The sequence below is a fragment of the Mytilus californianus genome, unplaced genomic scaffold (genome assembly GCF_021869535.1).
Source record: "Mytilus californianus isolate M0D057914Y unplaced genomic scaffold, xbMytCali1.0.p SCAF_4, whole genome shotgun sequence".
Classification (NCBI taxonomy): domain Eukaryota; kingdom Metazoa; phylum Mollusca; class Bivalvia; order Mytilida; family Mytilidae; genus Mytilus; species Mytilus californianus.
The window spans coordinates 37,616,758-37,636,064 of record NW_026262690.1 but is presented as its reverse complement, the minus strand read 5'-3'; the positions used below and the strand labels follow the sequence as shown (position 1 = coordinate 37,636,064).

Genomic DNA, 19,307 nt, shown 5'->3' with positions numbered 1-19,307 from the left:
TTGACACTGATTAAGAAAGCATTTTGCATGAATAAGAAGCAAATTTATACCATTGCTTCGAACCTGGAATAAAATGCTACGCTTTTCCTATAAATAGCAGCAAAACTAATAATTAAATTCGAATTGAAAACAAAACAGAGAGACCGTTTTACGTAACAGGCAAATAGTATTTGATTGTATCTTCAGTTTATCACAAAGATGACATGTCACTATTTGCACAGTATAATGTATTTTGATTTATTATAGAACATCAGAAGCAACATTTAATGGCATGTATTAATTTCAAGATTATCTACATATCAAATGAAAGATGGTTAAGAAGATGAAAGAATCAAACAAATAGTGAACCTTGGTCGAGGGGAGACCATTCCCTCTTTCAATGTAAAATGTATATTAGAAGTTTGAAGCTGAATAAGATTAAATAAAAAAAGATTGCTCTAGAAATCCGTGAAAAAATTACTATAAAAAAAATTGTAGATATCAATGTGAAGGACGGACATTATTTGTTCTAGAAATCTGCATTGCCGTAAAAATGTTATTATTAAAAAAATGAACAAGAAATATGAAGTAAGATGTCATTTGCCACAATGTTATCATATTAATCATCAGATGTGTTAATCAATATAATATTACATTAAAAGGATAACCGAAATAACCAGAAATACTAGACTGTACAACAGACAACATCAACCACTGTTGGACTGTAAAACTGGTAATCGGTTTCCTTTTTCTGCACATTAAATGCGCTTCTTTATCATGATATCCTATATTTGTCATGTGAATCAACCATTTTAATAATGAAATTTTATTTTGCTGTTTAATAATGCCCATTTATAGCAAATGTTGGACCATGCCGAAAAAAAACAAAAAAAGACAGTCTAACATGCGACTATTGGAATTCAATACCACATTATACACATATAACGTTAATCAGTTATATCACAGATAATTCCTACAGCTAGCTCGTCGACTGACCGTATAAAAAGAAAAGTGTAATATTTTGACGGGACTGGACTGGACTCTTGGACTGGAGATAAAGTTTAACAAACACCATCGTTAAGATATGACCAAAGACAATCACTGATAAAGTATCTGACTTGACAAAGACACAAACTATGTTGACTAGTGTCAAGCTATCCAGCAATTCTCATCCTGCAATTCTCTTTATAAAAAGCTATCCTGCAATTCGTCATCCTGCAATTGCGTTTGGAAAACTACTTGAGCGACAATTTTCTTTTTCTTTAAAGTCATAGTTTTTGACTTTTTTGTTCGAAAACAAGATTTATATAAAAAATCAAAGATTGTTATATCCCATTAATAAAATGCTAAATTTACTTTGCAGATTTCTAACTCATATTTACGGTTTTGTAATGAGAATTTACAATATAAAAAATAAAAAAAACAAAGTATTATCTGTTAAGTCCAGGATGTGATTCGTATTAACGCATGTTTAATCCACATTTGCGATTTTCGAAACTCATATTAACGACTTAAAATATAGAATTAAAATTTTGCTGTCAAATAAATTTTTTCATGGTATACCCGACAATAGAACTTCTATTTGAAACTGGGTCACCCCTTTTCAAACCAATTGTCTCGGTAGTTCTTTATGGCTAGGGATTATAGACCCTGCCCTAATGAATAACTATTGGATAGTACTACAACGTGAGGGTAAAGAAATTCTGGAGTAAGTATTCTTAACGGCCGAAAATTTCGTCCGTTACACAGAAAAATGGTCAAATTTGATAAAATACACATTGGGGTCATTCACTTGTTCAAATCCATTGCCTCGGCAGTTCTGTATGGCTAGGGATTATAGACTCTGCTCTAATAAATAGCTATTGGATAGTACTACAACGAGACGGCAAAGAATTTCTGGGGTAAGCATTCCTAAAGGTCGAACATTTCGTGCGAAACATGGAAATAAAGCCAAATTCGATCAAATACGCATTGGGGCCACCCACTTTCAAACCCATTGTCTCGGTAGTTCGTTATGGCTAGGGATTATAGACCCTGCCCTAATGAATAGCTATTGGATAGTACTACAACGTGAGGGTAAAGAATTTCTGGGGTAAGTATTCTTAACGGCAGAAAATTTCGTCCGTAACACAGAAAAATGGTCAAATTTGATAAAATACACATTGGGGTCACCCACTTGTTCAAATCCACTGCATCGGCAGTTCTGTATAGCTAGGGATTATAGACTCTGCTCTAATAAATAGCTATTGGATAGTACTACAACGAGACGGCAAAGAATTTCTGGGGTAAGCATTCCTAAAGGTCGAAAATTTCGTCCGAAACATGGAAATAAAGCCAAATTCGATCAAATACGCATTTGGGCCACCCACTTTCAAACCCATTGTCCCGGTAGTTCGTTATGGCTCGTTATGGCTAGGGATTATAGATCCTGCCCTAATGAATAGCTATTGGATAGTACTACAACGTAAGGGTAAAGAATTTCTGGGGTAAGTATTCTTAACGGCCGAAAATTTCGTCCGTAACACAGAAAAATGGTCAAATTTGATAAAATACACATTGGGGTCACCCACTTGTTCAAATCCATTGCCTCGGCAGTTCTGTATGGCTAGGGATTATAGACTATGCTCTAATAAATAGCTATTGGATAGTACTACAACGAGACGGCAAAGAATTTCTGGGGTAAGCATTCCTAAAGGTCGAAAATACGCATTGGGATCAACTACAACGGGAGAGTACGCCATAAGTTAAATTAGTTTATGATTTCTTTGCTTGCCATACATTAATTACAAAAAATAAACCCACTACCTTATTATATTCAAGCGCAAGCCGCTTGCAAGAAAAATGCGTAATGCACTCTTTCAGTTTTGTTTTACAACACATTTGCTATAATACAGATAGTTTCAGTAACTTTTTAAACATATACATATTGTTGTTTGTTTGGAACTACTTTACAGGATGCCGAGAGTATGGAAGGCCATTTCACAGTATGACTGTCAAAATGAAAATCGTGAAAAAGTTATTAGATAAAACTTCATTTATATATAATACTAGTAGATCTTTTGGAGTAAACATTCCTCAAGCTATAGGTTCGCACTGCCGATTAGATAAACTCGACCGAGCCCTATCAAAACAGATTAAGTGATCGGTAAACTGGTTTGACTCAATCGACAAGAATGTTCGGGGTTGTCTACCTTGCTCGTCATCGATCCGACTTTCTACCCGAGAATTTTTGACATGTCGAAAAAAATCGAGTAAGGATCGAGAAGCCAGTTACTCGAGAAGAGATCGGGAATTCGTCGAGAAGCGGTCGAATTGAACGGGGAAGGATTGTGTAGAGATCGAGTTTGGTCGAAATACAAATATTTAACCGATCAGTACTCGATCATCTCGACCTTTGCGCGACTGATATCCGATCATTTCCCGATCAACGCCAACCTGTTTGATTTGTGGTCCATATAAACTCTCATAACTTTGCTTCCGCAAAAGTATATTGTCACTGTTTTTTTTTAACTGTACAAAAGATTAACCCCGCAAAAATTCCTCATTGTACAAATTGTCGGTACTTTTGAAAGGAGGGTTAAACTTTTAAAAGAGAAGTAAAAGATACAAAAGGAACAATCAAACCCAAAGGTCGACCGGACGGACAGACGGACAGACAGACAGACAGACAGACAGACAGCAAACCTAAAGTCCATTTCGACTTCACCTAAAATGAGACAAAAAACTTTAACCAGTTTCAGAAAAGGTATCACTCCAAGGGATTAAAATTCTACTTTTGGCCAAATTGTGGGGAAATATGTGACATCTGTACCCCCCTTTTTGCAATATGGTTTAGCTAATACATGCAGGTTGTTGCAATGGATACACCAAAAAAGAACTGATATCAAATCTATGGAAAATATCCAATAGATGGTGGGTTTATTTTTTTGTATTAATGTATGGCAAGCTAAGAAATCATAAACTAATTTTACATATGGCGTACTATCCCGTTGTAGTTGACCCCAATGCGTATTTGATCGAATTTGGCTTTATTTCCATGTTTCGGACGACATTTTCGGCCTTTAGGAATGCTTACCCCAGAAATTCTTTACCCTCTCGGTGAAGTATTATCCAATAGCGATTTATTAAAGCAGAGTCTATAATCCCTAGCCATACAGAACTGCCAAGGCAATGGGTTGGAAAGTTGGTGACCCCAATGCGTATTTTATCAAATTTGATTTTTTTTTCGTATTACGGACGAAATTTCCGGTCTTTAAGAATGCTTACCCCAGAAATTCTTTACCCTCACGTTGTAGTACTATCCAATAGCCATACGTTAGAGTTCCGTTTATAATCCCTAGCTATAAAGAACTACCGGGACAATGGGTCGTAAAAGTGGGTGTCCCCAATGCGTATTTGATCGAATTTGGTTTTATTTCCATGTTTCGGACGACATTTTCGGCCTTTAGGAATGCCTACCCCAGAAATTCTTTACCCTCACATTGTTGTATATCCAATAGCTCTACGTTAGGGTTCCGTTTATAATCCCTAGCCATAAAGAACTACAGAGACAATGGGTCGTAAAAGTGGGTGTCCCCAATGCGTATTTGATCGAATTTGGCTTTATTTCCATGTTTCGGACGACATTTTCGGAGGTAAATGCTTACCCCAGAAATTCTTTACCCTCCCCCTGTAGTACTATTCAATAGCTATTCATTAAAGCAGAGTATATAATCCCTAGTCATACAGAACTGCCGAGGCAATGGGTTTGAACGTTGGTGACCCCAATGCGTATTTTATCAAATTTGACTTTTTTTCCGTGTTACGGACGACATTTCCGGCCTTTAAGAATGCTTACACCAGGATTCTTTACCCTCACTTTGTAGTACTATCCAAAAGCTATACGTTAGGGTTCCGTTTATAATCCCTAGCCATAAAGAACTACCGAGACAATGGGTCGTAAAAGTGGGTGTCCCCAATGCGTATTTGATCGAATTTGGCTTTATTTCCATGTTTCGGACGACATTTTCGGGCTTTAGGAAATCTTACCCCAGAAATTCTTTACCCTCCGACTGTAGTACTATCCAATAGCTATTCATTAAAGCAGAGTATATAATCCCTAGCTATACAGAACTGCCGAGGCAATGGGTTGGAAAGTTGGTGACCCCAATGCGTATTTTATCAAATTTGACTTTTTTTCCGTGGTACGGACGAAATTTCCGGCCTTAAAGAATGCTTACCCCAGAAATTCTTTACCCTCACGTTGTAGTACTATCCAATAGCTATACGTTAAAGTTCCGTTTATAATCCCTAGCCATACAGAACTACCGAGACAATTGGTCGTAAAAGTGGGTGTCCCCAATGCGTATTTGATCGAATTTGGCTTTATTTCCATGTTTCGGACGACATTTTTGGCCTTTAGGAATGCTTATCCCAGAAATTCTTTACCCTCACGTTGTAGTACTATCCAATAGCTCTACGTAAGGGTTCCGTTTATAATCCCTAGCCATAAAGAACTACCGAGACAATGGGTCGTAAAAGTGGGTGTCCCAAGTGCGTATTTAATCGAATGTGGCTTTATTTCCATGTTTCGGACGACATTTCGGCCTTTAGGAATGCTTACCACAGAAATTCTTTACCCTCCCGCTGTAGTGTTATCCAATAGCTATTTATTAAAGCAGAGTCTATAATCCCTAGCCATACAGAACTGCCGAGGAAATGGGTTGGAAAGTTGGGGACCCCAATGCGTATTTTATCAAATTTGGCTTTTTGTCCGTGTTACGGACGAAATTTCCGGCCTTTAAGAATGCTTACCCCAGAAATTCTTTACCCTCAAGTTGTAGTACTATCCAATAGCTATACGTTAGGGTTCCGTTTATAATCCCTAGCCATAAAGAACTACCGAGACAATGGGTCGTAAAAGTGGGTGTCCCCAATGCGTATTTGATCGAATTTGGCTTTATTTCCATATTTCGGACGACATTTTCGGCCTTTAGGAATGCTTACCCCAGAAATTCTTTACCCTTCCGCTGTAGTACTATCCAGTAGCTATTTATTAAAGCAGAGTATATAATCCCTAGCCATACAGAACTGCCGAGGCAATGGGTTGGGAAGTTGGTGACCCCAATGCGTATTTTATCAAATTTGACTTTTTTCCGTGGTACGGACGAAATTTCCGGCCTTTAAGAATGCTTACCCCAGAAATTCTTTACCCTCACGTTGTAGTACTATCCAATAGCTATACGTTAGGGATCTTTTTATAATCCCTAGCCATAAAGAACTACCGAGACAATGGCTCGTAAAAGTGGGTGTCCCCAATGCGTATTTGATCGAATTTGTCTTTATTTCCATGTTTCGGAAGACATTTTCGGCCTTTAGGAATGCTAACCCCAAAAATTCTTTACCTTCCCACTGTAGTACTATCCAATAGCTATTTATTAAAACAGAGTCTATAATCCCTAGCCATACAGAACTGCCGAGGCAATGGGTCGGAAATGTGAGTTATGAAGTTGTATTGTCGGTATACAAGTAACATGAAAAAAATTATTTTACATCAAAATTCTATACTTTTAGTCGTTAATATGAGGTTTGAAAATCGCAAATGTGGGTTAAACATGCGTTAATACGAATCACATCCTGGACTCAACAGATAATACTTTGTTTGAATCGTTGTCATGATTTTTTTATTGTAAATGCTAATTACAAAATCGTAAATATGAGTTAGAAATCTACAAACTAAAGTTAGAATTTTGTTAATGGGATATAACAATCTTTGATTTTCTATATAAATCTTGTTTTCGAACAAAAATGTCAAAACTATGATTTTAAAGAAAAATATACATTGTCGCTCAAGTAGTTTTCCAAACGCAATTGCAGGATGACGAATTGCATGATAGCTTTTCATAAAGAGAATTGCAGGATGAGAATTGCTGGATAGCTTGACACTAGTAAATCTGACACTATCACCAATTTTGTTCTTATATCTAAAATGTACGACCACCAAAATACTCATTTTAATTTCTTAAGACAGGTAAAGAAAAGTCGTCGATTTCTAGACTACATGTGCAAAAAATAACAACTCAGCAATAAAAATATCGAATTTAATATTAAACATTCTTAACTAATCGTGAAATATTTGATACCAACACTGAAGAGAAGAGAAAAATGTCCGCAATCTATCATGATCAGTTACCCAATATTAATACAGTCAACAGAGTTCACTCATAAGAACCTTATATCAATACGTGTCACCGTTGGGCGGTAAATCTTTTCATAATTTAGACATAATACGGATGCAAACGACACTTCGGGATCAACAGAGTTTATTCAAAGAGTCAGATAGATTCCTAATTACCCTTAATTAATCATATAAGGTATTTGGTTACATCATTTGGTGGTTTTTAAGTAAAGACATTTATTTGTGAATTTTATATTAAACACTGCCTGCCAAAAGATGATAAATAACTTTAAATTAAGAGTAACCATTTAAGATTTATATTAGGGATATGATTTGAAATAGTTGTTATATATGCATGTCATGAGACTGAAAGGGAAAAAAAAGCTCAAAATGAAACGTTAAGTGACATGTTCATAAAAGCAGTAAACAAGAAAGAAGATACCAAGGAGACATTCAAAACTTATAAGTCGAAGAAAAACTGAAAACGACATGGCATAACGAAAAAACAAACAAGTCCAGAAAACGCTATATAGAAAATATACAATACTGATTCGGTCTGTGTGGACGAATGGTAATTCCGAAATAACCTTCATCCGATTCTCCCGAGACCATAAGGTTGAAAAGCAAAACACATTAAACGATTTAGAACATCGAAACTAAAATGGCCTGAACAGAACAGAGGGGCGTAAAGGGGGGTATCTGCACGGAAGAACGCGAAATAAAATTACCATTTCACGATGAACGAACAATTAAAAATTTCTTGCACGTTGATCTTTTTACCGATTTCACGAAACACGGTGAATAACGAACCTTTTTCACGGCTGCACGTGAAATAAAAATGGCAAAACACGTTGCACGAAAATAACCCTTTACCCCCTCAGAAAAGATAGGCGTCTATGTCATCTTTACAACCTTAGTTTTTGCATGATCAGAAAATTAAGAACTGGAAATGTACAAACAAAATGTATCATCACTTTAAAAATGCCAGTACCAAAACAGTCGAAGCCGAACACATTCAAAAGTAATGTTCAGATGAACTCTTCGACTGTCCTTTAAATGTATTTTCCCGTTGCGTTGTAGTTTCATTAACGTGTATACCAGGAGCATCTCCGCGTTTAATAAGGTAACTTTACATGAAATGAAATTGATTATCATCGTGGTCCCAAATTGTATACAAGATATATGTCGATTTTAAAAGAGAATATGAGACAGGTACTACCTGGTGAGCTCCCGAAGAGGATTGGTTATTATTAAGTTGATTTTGCATGTTTTTTTTGTTGTACATGTCATCCTACTTTTCGGCAGTCATACAAACTTGCAATAAATAGTATGCTCCTTTATGATGGTTTACGATAAATCCCGAAAAAACGAAAACCGGAAAGAAATTTTTAGCCGTCCATGTTTTTGACAGTTTATTATAGGTGCATTACTAGTATATAGAGACCAAAATCGACCTATCTACAATTTATGCTCCTTTTGTGAGCATATTAAAACATTAAATAGAAAAATGTTGCTATTTGATACTGGGACTTTTACTCGACTGAAAAAAAAGCAATTTCTAAAAATCAATATTACCCCTTAAAGGTCAAAGAACTAATGAAACATTGGAACAAATAAAATACTTTTTAACGTGTTATTGTCGATATTTGTTTGTTTTTTCGTTGTACTTTGTGATGAGTTACTTAGGCTCACCATAACCTCTTTCCTTGGAGTAGAATTGTTTTAATTTACACTTTTTTATTATTTGTATTCGTCACACACTTATATTTGCTTATATGGCAATAAGTAATTATTATCTAAACATTGCGCTTATTTGAAATGCTTATTTCAATTTTATTTTTTAAATGCAGTCTTCCAGACTTAAAGAGTTAAACATTTAGTGTTCCGTTTAATTTAACTAACATGACTGTCTGTCATTGTTACAAAGACAAACTGGTTTCATTTCTTGATACTAGTAGTATCTGGCTTTCTAAAGTTGACCGTAATTGTTCTAGGTGTTTTAAAAGCTGTTATAAAAATGGCTTCGAACTCAGGAAAAAAAAAATGTTATTTCGAACTAGATAATAATTCTAATTGAACAATGCACATTGTTTTGCTTCAAAGCTTTAAAATGTTTGAAATCTAAGCACAGTTTAGAATAGCTATATAAAGTCTGACAAGGGCAAGCGCGGATGCCCACCTAATATCGGTGAAAATATCACTTTTTTACGTGAAAAAAAAAACAATAAACATTTTTAGCCGAGCTTGAAGAGGATCGCAACCCCCTAGCCTCAAACACGTATCCACGCCTGCACGGCTATTATAATATTGTTCAATTTACTTTTAGGTTAGACGGGATGCAACTTGTAATATTTACAGATGAATACAGTAATTTTCAAACAAACGAATTTGCAAAAAAAGCACACTTTGATTTTTAGAAAGGACTGTTAAAGTAATTGTGTACTTGTGTCTTACTTGTGCGCTTGAACTCATTTTAAACAATTTGTCAGAATAGTTGTTAAACATTGAACATCAACACTCATCTCCTGACAGAAGTATAATTATTTTTCCATATTTAATGAACAGAAAGAAATAATTGGCAAATAACATCCATACATCTATGTTATGATTTTACAAAAAGAGAGGAAATTAAATGTTAGATTTGTTTTGACAAGAAACACTAACATTGTTCCAGAATGTTGTAAAAAAGGAGTAAAAATAAGATAATTAATGGCGTTCATTAACTTGTTTCTATGAATATTCTCATTATTAATATGTTGGCAGTTGCTATTTGTCCCAGGACTATTTGTCCGGCCAGTTTAATGCGCATGTCTGTGAGTGTGAAATATTATCTTCTGCAGCACCAGGGTGTGGCAAATTATATATATGGACATCTATAAAGCAATGTTTTGCAATCTTAAATTGTTAGGCCCCAATTTTGTTACTGGTAACTGAAATGGTTGTTTTCTTCAAATAAAGTCCAATGTGGTCAATGTATATTAGAAAAAAATCATATCATGATATTCAATGTTATATCTATATCTATTGCTTCACATTGCAAAAAGAGGGAGGAAATTACTTGTAAACCAAACTTGGGTCGTGATTGGCTCATGCATTTTAGATTAAGTTAACGTCTATAAGGATTTTCTTGTTGAAAAAGGTACAAAATTATCATGTATGAGACTGTCAAACAGATCGAGTTATAGATCCCCTTAACATAAAGTTGTCCATATTTTGAGTTAGGGGTGATAAGAGGGTTGGGGTAACACGTGACGTTCCTTCAGTTTCCAAATCCCTCTTTTCTTTTTACCAAGATCCCACCTTTATTGTCCACTATATTTCATATCCCCACTTTTTATAATCCTATATCTCACATCCCCTACTTTTTTTAAGTTATACTATCGTATTCCCTTGTCAAATTCTGAAAACTGGAAATTATCACAAATATTAATATCCCCGTTTTCAGCCATGATCTCAAAATTGAAAATCAGTGATCGGATTACACGCTACCCCTGGTGCTGCTGAAGATAATATTACACTCACTTTCGTACGCACATAAAATGACATGCACATTGCAATGGCCGGACAAATAGCCCTAGCACTATTCGTCCGGCTAGCCGGACGAATAGCCACTCCGTAATATGTTTTCTTGTTGTTTTTTTTGTGGTATTTTAAAGCCAATTGGCGTATGATTGGATCTCTGATAGAATTACTAATCCTTTCTGTACATCATTATAAAAATAAGGAGATGTACATCATGTTCTTCTCTAAATGTTATAAGTTTGCCACATATCGATATTAAATCGGTCAGCACTGCTTATGTATAAACCCTAAAGGGTTGCCAGGGTCTTTAAATATATTGGCTAGACTTTTACCCACATTAAAACAGCAAAGACAGCAAGAGGTCAACATACAGTCTTAACAAAAGACAAGTGTCTATACAATTTGTCTAAATAGAGTCTGAAAAAGCATGGTTAAGTTGTTCAGTTTAAGTTTTGGATTCCCAATTATGTTTGCCCCAAGTACCACTCCATATAATATGATCTTGGAAGTTGGTTAAAATCAACAAACATGCGTTGTAGTCTTAGAATTGCAAAATATTGTTGAAAATGTAACAAACCGCAAGTTGTTTTACGAAAAAAAAATACCGATTGAAATCTTTTGGATTTAGAATTCGTTGTTTAATGGACCGTTAGACACACATTAAAAAGATGTAACTAACAAGGAAAACATCAGTGGAGAATGTAACACATGAATCGAATTAACGATCAGTTATAGCGTTGTCATGTGACGTATTTCAAATTTAATATTTATGTATTAATTAACCGATTCATATTAAGATTTTAAAGATTTTTTATCAATTCACAATTTAAAGATGCGAAAGAATTTTTTTCTCAGTCAGAAACTAAAAAGAAAACAACTTTGAAATGTTCAAAAGTATAAAAAAAAAAAGAGATGTTATCATATTTATCATTCCTTTCACAGGATTTAATGCCTATCATTTCCTGTTATGTGTCTAGTTTTTTATATATTTATTCTTTTCTGACTAAATGTTGAAGTCGTTTTCTTCATTTAAAGAATGCAATTAAAACGTAACAAAAACAACAAACGCAATGTAAATTTCAGTCAAGATTGTTGTCAAACATTACTTTAACATGTGCAAAGTGTGCATAACAAAAGGGCAGACGTCAAAACATAGACTAAAATCAATCTTGCTCGGAACAGGTGCACGTGCCTTTTTGAAGCAGTATTACGAAATTCTATTAACGATAATATTTACGACATTTTAAATCTATAACTGTTAAAATTAAGAGTCAATGCTGGAGACAAATAAAAGAAAGTTATGTAAGCGTGAAATGTAAATGCAAGTAACTAGTCCTTGGAATGTCTTTTGGTGCATGCAAGAGATACCCATGTCAATCAAGTGCTGACGATTTGCCGCAAATTTATATATGTTTATTTTATAAATCTGTGTTTTGATACATAAGAAATGGTGATAGTTATATGGGCTCAAAATGTGCTAAAACCTGCAAATTAATTATAAATCGTATAGAAGATGCTCTTTATATCATTTTAATATCAAAATACGTAAATAGTTTCTTTTTGGAATAACACTGTTTTAAAGTAACTGTAAACAAGAGTGAAATTGCATACATTTTTGTTTTAAAAAATGTTTAGTTTTATTTCTATTGTCTAACTGTAATATTGTAAATGGTGAAATGTATAAATAAACTAGGAAATGTCTGTAATAAATCGAAAGATTAAAGAACTGATTTCATGTAATATGATGTAATATTGTTCTTAAATTTCTGTAACAATCAAAAACTTTTTTCTTACAAAAATATTATTAGAAAAATACTCGTATAAGTCGTAAGATTTTGTTTTTATAAAAAAGTGTAGGTTTTTTATTTCGCACAATAAAAATTTAAGCAATCGACACTGTTATCTTTCACAATGTCATTGGCATTGTCATAGAAACGTGTTAGTTTTGTATTTTAAAGGGCACTGAATCATTAATATCTAAATAAAATGAAACAAAAACTGCTTTACTGACCATCACAAGTTTCCCTCTATGTATTGCTTCCTTAATTATATACACAAGACACCTTTCAGTTTCTTTTCATATTTGTAAGCAGAAACTGTTGGCCTCAGGCAAAGTTGATCTAAAATGGATTTGGCAATTTTAAGGTCCTTTTAGGTATATAGCTCTTCAATTGTTTCGGTTATTATACACCCGTGGCTTTCGCATATTCGGCTTTGAGCGTTCCTAATGAAGGTTAATCCAGAAACGCGCATCGGATACATGAAATTTGTAAAGTGTTGATTTCATGTTTTATAACAATTTATCAGTTCTGCTGACGAATGCACAATCAAAAGTGAAAAAGCTTATTTAGATTAAAAAAAAAAATTCTGTAGTTTTAAGAATTCTTTGAAAGGCTACGTTCCATTTAGGGTATCTCCTTAGATTTCTATTTACACGCTAACGCGTTATCATGTCCGAAAAAATGATTTAAAACATAACTAGTTTGAGGACATTAATATCATAATGAACGTTATATTGGGGTAAAAGATATTGATAATATACATGCATTGTCTGAAAATAAACAATTTACATGTTTATATTTTTTCGAGTCCAATAGACAGGAAGAAAAGCATGCAAGTCCTGCCGAGTTGTTTTAATCCTGATATATATGATAGACACATATATAGTTTTTACATTCAACCTTGACGTTACCGTAATTTTAAAACAACCGGTCGCATATAATAGAAGCAGGATGATATTCGTGTAGAACACGATTTTTTTCTTCAAATCTTTATTTGTAAATCTGTATTTGTATACATAGTAATACATTACCTGATCGCAGGATAAATATGGATGTATACATGTATTTTTAGAAGAACATTTACATTCTAGATAGTTGTATACACTGGTAGATCAGAATAACGTCAAAAGACCGATTGCCGAGAATAATCCACGTGTTACAGTTTTCAGAGAACGGATGCATGTCACTAAATGTGCAAAATACGCTCAGAACTGCAAAGTACATATAAGAATTCATCTTACCGCCTATACATTTCTAGGAATATCATTGGTTAAAAGCGACCACGTGGAGACCGTGTATATTTCATATGGGGTTAGTAGGCGTGGTTAATTTTAATACACGGCTAGTAGTGGTGTTATGTCCCTTTAAAAATACAAAACGGTGTCGAGGAAAATTCTTAAAAGTTTCACCCGGACAACAGATTAGGAAATCGATGATGAACGATTGAAATAAAAGCAGAAAACACATTAAAAGCTGACTTGCTGTTACTGTTGGCATTTGTTTTTGTATAGACCAATGGAAGTAGTTTCTTTATATTGAAGAATTATTCACTTTGATAGGCTATTAGTCGAAATGCCATATGTTAAGATAGTCGGTAAGATAAAGTCGTTAAACAGTGTGCCAGTGACGTAATACGATACATATGGGGTCAATAAATTTCATAGGGTACCGATTGTGCCAAAAAATATACTAGTGTCAAGCTATCCAGCAATTCTCATCCTGCAATTCTCTTGCGACAAAGCTATCCTGCAATTCGTCATCCTGCAATTTGGCCCCTCGTTGTAGTACTACCCAAAAGCTACTTATTAGAGCAGAATCTATAATCCCTAGGCATGAAGAACTACCGGGGCAATGGTTTTGAACAAGTAGGTGACCCCAGTGCATATTATATCAAATATGACTTTTTCCCGTGTTACGAACGAAATTTTCGGCCTTTAAGAATGCTTACCCCAGAAATTCTTCACCCTCACGTTGTAGTACTATCCAATAGCTATTCCTTAGGGCAGCGTCTATAATGCCTAGCCATAAAGAACTACCGAGACAATGGGTCGGAAAGTGGGTGCCCCCAATGCGTATTTTACCGAATTTGGCTTTATTTCCGTGTTTCGGACGCAATTTTCGTCCTCTAGGAATGCTAACCCCAGAAATTCTTTGGCCCCTCGTTGTAGTACTACCCAAAAGCTACTTATTAGAGCAGAATCTATAATCCCTAGGCATAAAGAACTACCGGGGCAATGGTTTTGAACAAGTAGGTGACCCCAGTGCATATTATATCAAATATGACTTTTTTTCCGTGTTACGGACGTAATTTTCGGCCTTTAAGAATGCTTACCCCAGAAATTCTTCACCCTCACGTTGTAGTACTATCCAATAGCTATTCCTTAGGGTAGCGTCTATAATGCCTAGCCATAAAGAACTACCGAGACAATGGGTCGGAAAGTGGGTGCCCCCAATGCATATTTTACCGAATTTGGCTTTATTTCCGTGTTTCGGACGCAATTTTCGTCCTCTAGGAATGCTAACCCCAGAATTTCTTTGGCCCCTCGTTGTAGTACTACCCAAAAGCTACTTATTAGAGCAGAATCTATAATCCCTAGGCATAAAGAACTACCGGGGCAATGGTTTTGAACAAGTAGGTGCCCGAATGCGTATTTTACCGAATTTGGCTTTATTTCCGTGTTTCGGACGCAATTTTCGTCCTCTAGGAATGCTAACCCCAGAAATTCTTTGGCCCCTCGTTGTGGTACTACCAAAAGCTACTTATTACAGCAGAATCTATAATCCCTAGGCATAAAGAACTACCGGGGCAATGGTTTTGAACAAGTAAGTGCCCCCAATGCGTATTTTACCGAATTTGGCTTTATTTTCGTGATTCGGACGCAATTTTCGTCCTCTAGGAATGCTTACCCAAGAAATTCTTTGGCCCCTCGTTGTAGTTCTACCCAAAAGCTACTTATTAGAGCAGAATCTATAATCCCTAGGCATAAAGAACTACCGGGGCAATGGTTTTGAACAAGTAGGTGACCCCAGTGCATATTATATCAAATATGAGTTTTTTCCGTGTTACGAACGAAATTTTCGGCCTTTAAGAATGCTTACCCCAGAAAGTCTTTACCCTCACGTTGTAGTACTATCCAATAGCTATTCCTTAGGGCAGCGTCTATAATGCCTAGCCATAAAGAACTACCGAGACAATGGGTCGGAAAGTGGGTGCCCCCAATGCGTATTTTACCGAATTTGGCTTTATTTCCGTGTTTCGGACGCAATTTTCGTCCTCTAGGAATGCTAACCCCAGAAATTATTTGGCTCCTCGTTGTAGTACTACCCAAAAGCTACTTATTAGAGCAGAATCTATAATCCCTAGGCATAAAGAACTACCGGGGCAATGGTTTTGAACAAGTAGGTGACCCCAGTGCATATTATATCAAATATGACTTGTTTTTCGTGTTACGAACGAAATTTTCGGCCTTTAAGAATGCTTACCCCAGAAATTCTTCACCCTCACGTTGTAGTACTATCCAATAGCTATTCCTTAGGGCAGCGTCTATAATGCCTAGCCATAAAGAACTACCGAGACAATGGGTCGGAAAGTGGGTGCCCCCAATGCATATTTTACCGAATTTGGCTTTATTTCCGTGTTTCGGACGCAATTTTCGTCCTCTAGAAATGCTTACCCCAGAAATTCTTTGGTCCCTAGTTGTAGTACTACCCAAAAGCTACTTATTAGAGCAGAATCTATAATCCCTAGGCATAAAGAACTACCGGGGCAATGGTTTTGAACAAGTAGGTGACCCCAGTGCATATTATATCAAATATGACTTGTTTTTCGTGTTACGAACGAAATTTTCGGCCTTTAAGAATGCTTACCCCAGAAATTCTTCACCCTCACGTTGTAGTACTATCCAATAGCTATTCCTTAGGGCAGCGTCTATAATGCCTAGCCATAAAGAACTACCGAGACAATGGGTCGGAAAGTGGGTGCCCCCATGCATATTTTACCGAATTTGGCTTTATTTCCGTGTTTCGGACGCAATTTTCGTCCTCTAGAAATGCTTACCCCAGAATTTCTTTGGTCCCTAGTTGTAGTACTACCCAAAAGCTACTTATTAGAGCAGAATCTATAATCCCTAGGCATAAAGAACTACCGGGGCAATCGTTTTGAACAAGTGGGTGACCCAGTTTCAAATAGAAGTTGTGTTGTAGGTATACCATGAAAAAAAATTATTTTACATCAAAATTCTATATTTTTAGTCGTTAATATGAGTTTCGAAAAAACCAAATGTGGTTTAACATGAGTTTATACGAATCATATCCTTGACTTATTAAAAGATAATACTTTTTTATTGAATCGTCATCATGATATTATTGTAAATGCTAATTACAAAACCGTAAATATGAGTTAGAAATTTGCAAACTAAATTTAGAATTTTGTTAATGGGATATAAAAATCTTAGATTTTTTATATAAATCTTGTTTTCGAACAAAAAACTCTAAAACTATGATTTTAAAGAAAAATAAAATTGTCGCTCAAGTAATATTCCAAACGCAATTGCAGGATGACGAATTGCAGGATAGATTTTTATAAAGAGAATTGCAGGATGAGAATTGCTGGATAGCTTGACACTAGTACTATGTTGCGGGGGTTATAATTGATGTTTAGATTTCAATCTTTCTCGTTTTAGTCTTGATCATTAGACTGACAATAGATACTTCTGCCTGCAAATCTAAGTGAAATATATATAATAAAAATATCAATTATTTCTTAAAATAAATTCGTTCGCGAATCTTGTAGATGTATACAAAACCGTTCTACTGAAACGACATCTAGACTTAAATAAAAACAAATTGAATATACTCTTGAAACGCATTTTATGTTTGTATCTGCTGAAAAAAAACAAAACAAAAATAGTTGTTGTGCTTTAATTAATGTTTGGTAAACGGAAAAACTAAAAATTGATATCACAAATTAGCGTACGTTCATACAACTTCTACTCAAGAAAAGAGCATAGATGAACATGCATCAATACAAATGAACTGAAAGCTGATGCTGAACACCACAAAGTTGCAACTAGTATTGACTTCCTATAGTACACAAGAAGCGTAATGAATTTTGTTTCATCACCCAGTAAATGTTCAACTACACATTGTTTGTTCGGTTCTTCTAGCTTGTGCTTTTACAACCATTAAGTTCCGGAACTCTTTTTGGTGACAAAGCGAATGATAAAAGCAATATTAACTATTTCTTGAGTACAGTTTGTCTGCAATAAAACTTAAAGAAAGTTTACTATTTGACATGAAAAATATATAATTTAAGTCATTGGTTTTTGCTTGATAATATTCATATGAATTAAAGAGATGTGGTATGATTGCCAATTAGAATTCTTTTTTCTATAGACCAAATAAAGTAGATGTTAGCAACTACATGTCAACACACGGTCCTTAATAATGGTCAAAACCAAACCTATAAATGGCCCCGACATAACAAAACGTTATACAATTCAAACGAGAAAACAAACTTATGATGTATGTACAAAATAGCAAACGAAAAACAATATATACTACTAAAGGAAGAGACCGATTTCATTGAGCCGCAACTCCTCTGAAACCATACAAAGTCGGAAATATTTGTGATATGACGTATAAATGTAGTGTTTTGTACTTCCTAAATTTGTCTTTGAAACAATCTTTTTTTCCACAGAAAACGCCAATTTCTGAGAAAAATATCCAAATTCGGAGACCGTTATCGATCCGTGTCTTATATGCTTTCGCGCATGCTCAGTCGACGTACTGCCCGCGAAATCAAAGTAAAAGTAAGAAGAAAGGATAGAAAATAAGACTGTTATGCTTATAAGGATCCTGTATTGTATTGTAAGTGCATCATTTTGCTAAATTAAACGACATCCACCCTTTTTACTCAAGTGCAGAACTGTCCAAAAATGAAAAGGGCGTGTCGGAGTGATCCTCTCCCCTTTTTATGTGTAAACACAGGCATCCGACGTCCGGACCCCTCCCCCTTTTCATGTGTAAACACAGGCACCCTTGACACTCTTTGTTTCAACACTTGCCCAATTGTACCGCGATTTCACGGGCATCTTTTTGGTATGATATACAGCAAGAAACGACAACCACTGAATTACAGGCTCCTGACTTTGGTCGGCACATACAGAGCATGGTGGGTTAAACTTGTTAGCGGCCGGCTTCTTCTTTTTCTTCCAAGTAAGGAACCGGATTCAATAATTGAATGTATTAGGTCCCGCGAAAACTCTGCACAGTGTCGGACAACACAGAAAGTTTTCTCATGGCTATTTACATTTAAAACGTTCTCTATATATATACAAATAAAACTATGTACAGGATTTTACTGTCTAGGCTTTAGCAGAGCATGCCTTCAGGGCAGCTCTGAATCCTTCGACTGTGTCTGTTGCTGTCGCTGATGTTGGCAGTTGGTTCCAGTCCCCGATGGTCCTTGGAAAGAAGGATTGGCCGAAGGCGTCTGTTGTGGCCCTTTCTTGGTAGAATCGGTTTTTACCTCTGGTCCGGCTATCGTTTGGCGTCAGATATTGGTTCCGATCTATGTCGATTAGATCGTGTTGTATTTTGAACAACATGCATAGCCTATTTTGTTTCCTGCGGTCTTCAAGGCTTTCCCATTTTAATGATTTTACCATATTTGTTACACAGCCAGGTGTGCGGTTTGTATAGTTGTTGTTTACAAATCTGGCTGCTCTTTTTTGTACTTGTTCAATTGCCTTCATTTTAGTCTGTTTTGTTCGGTCCCATACTGTGCATGCATATTCAACTGAAGGTCTTACTAGTGTTGAATATGCTGCTGCTTTAACTGGTTTAGTGCAATCTTTTAAGTTTCTTCT

The 19,307-nt window shown here is 35.5% G+C and overlaps 1 protein-coding gene across 2 annotated transcripts in view; it reads left to right on the top strand.

Annotated features, from left to right (window-relative positions):
• LOC127698259 (disks large homolog 1-like) overlaps positions 1 to 19,307 on the top strand; it is a 428,947-nt gene that overhangs the window by 96,493 nt on the left and 313,147 nt on the right. The gene's annotated exons all lie outside the window — the stretch shown is intronic.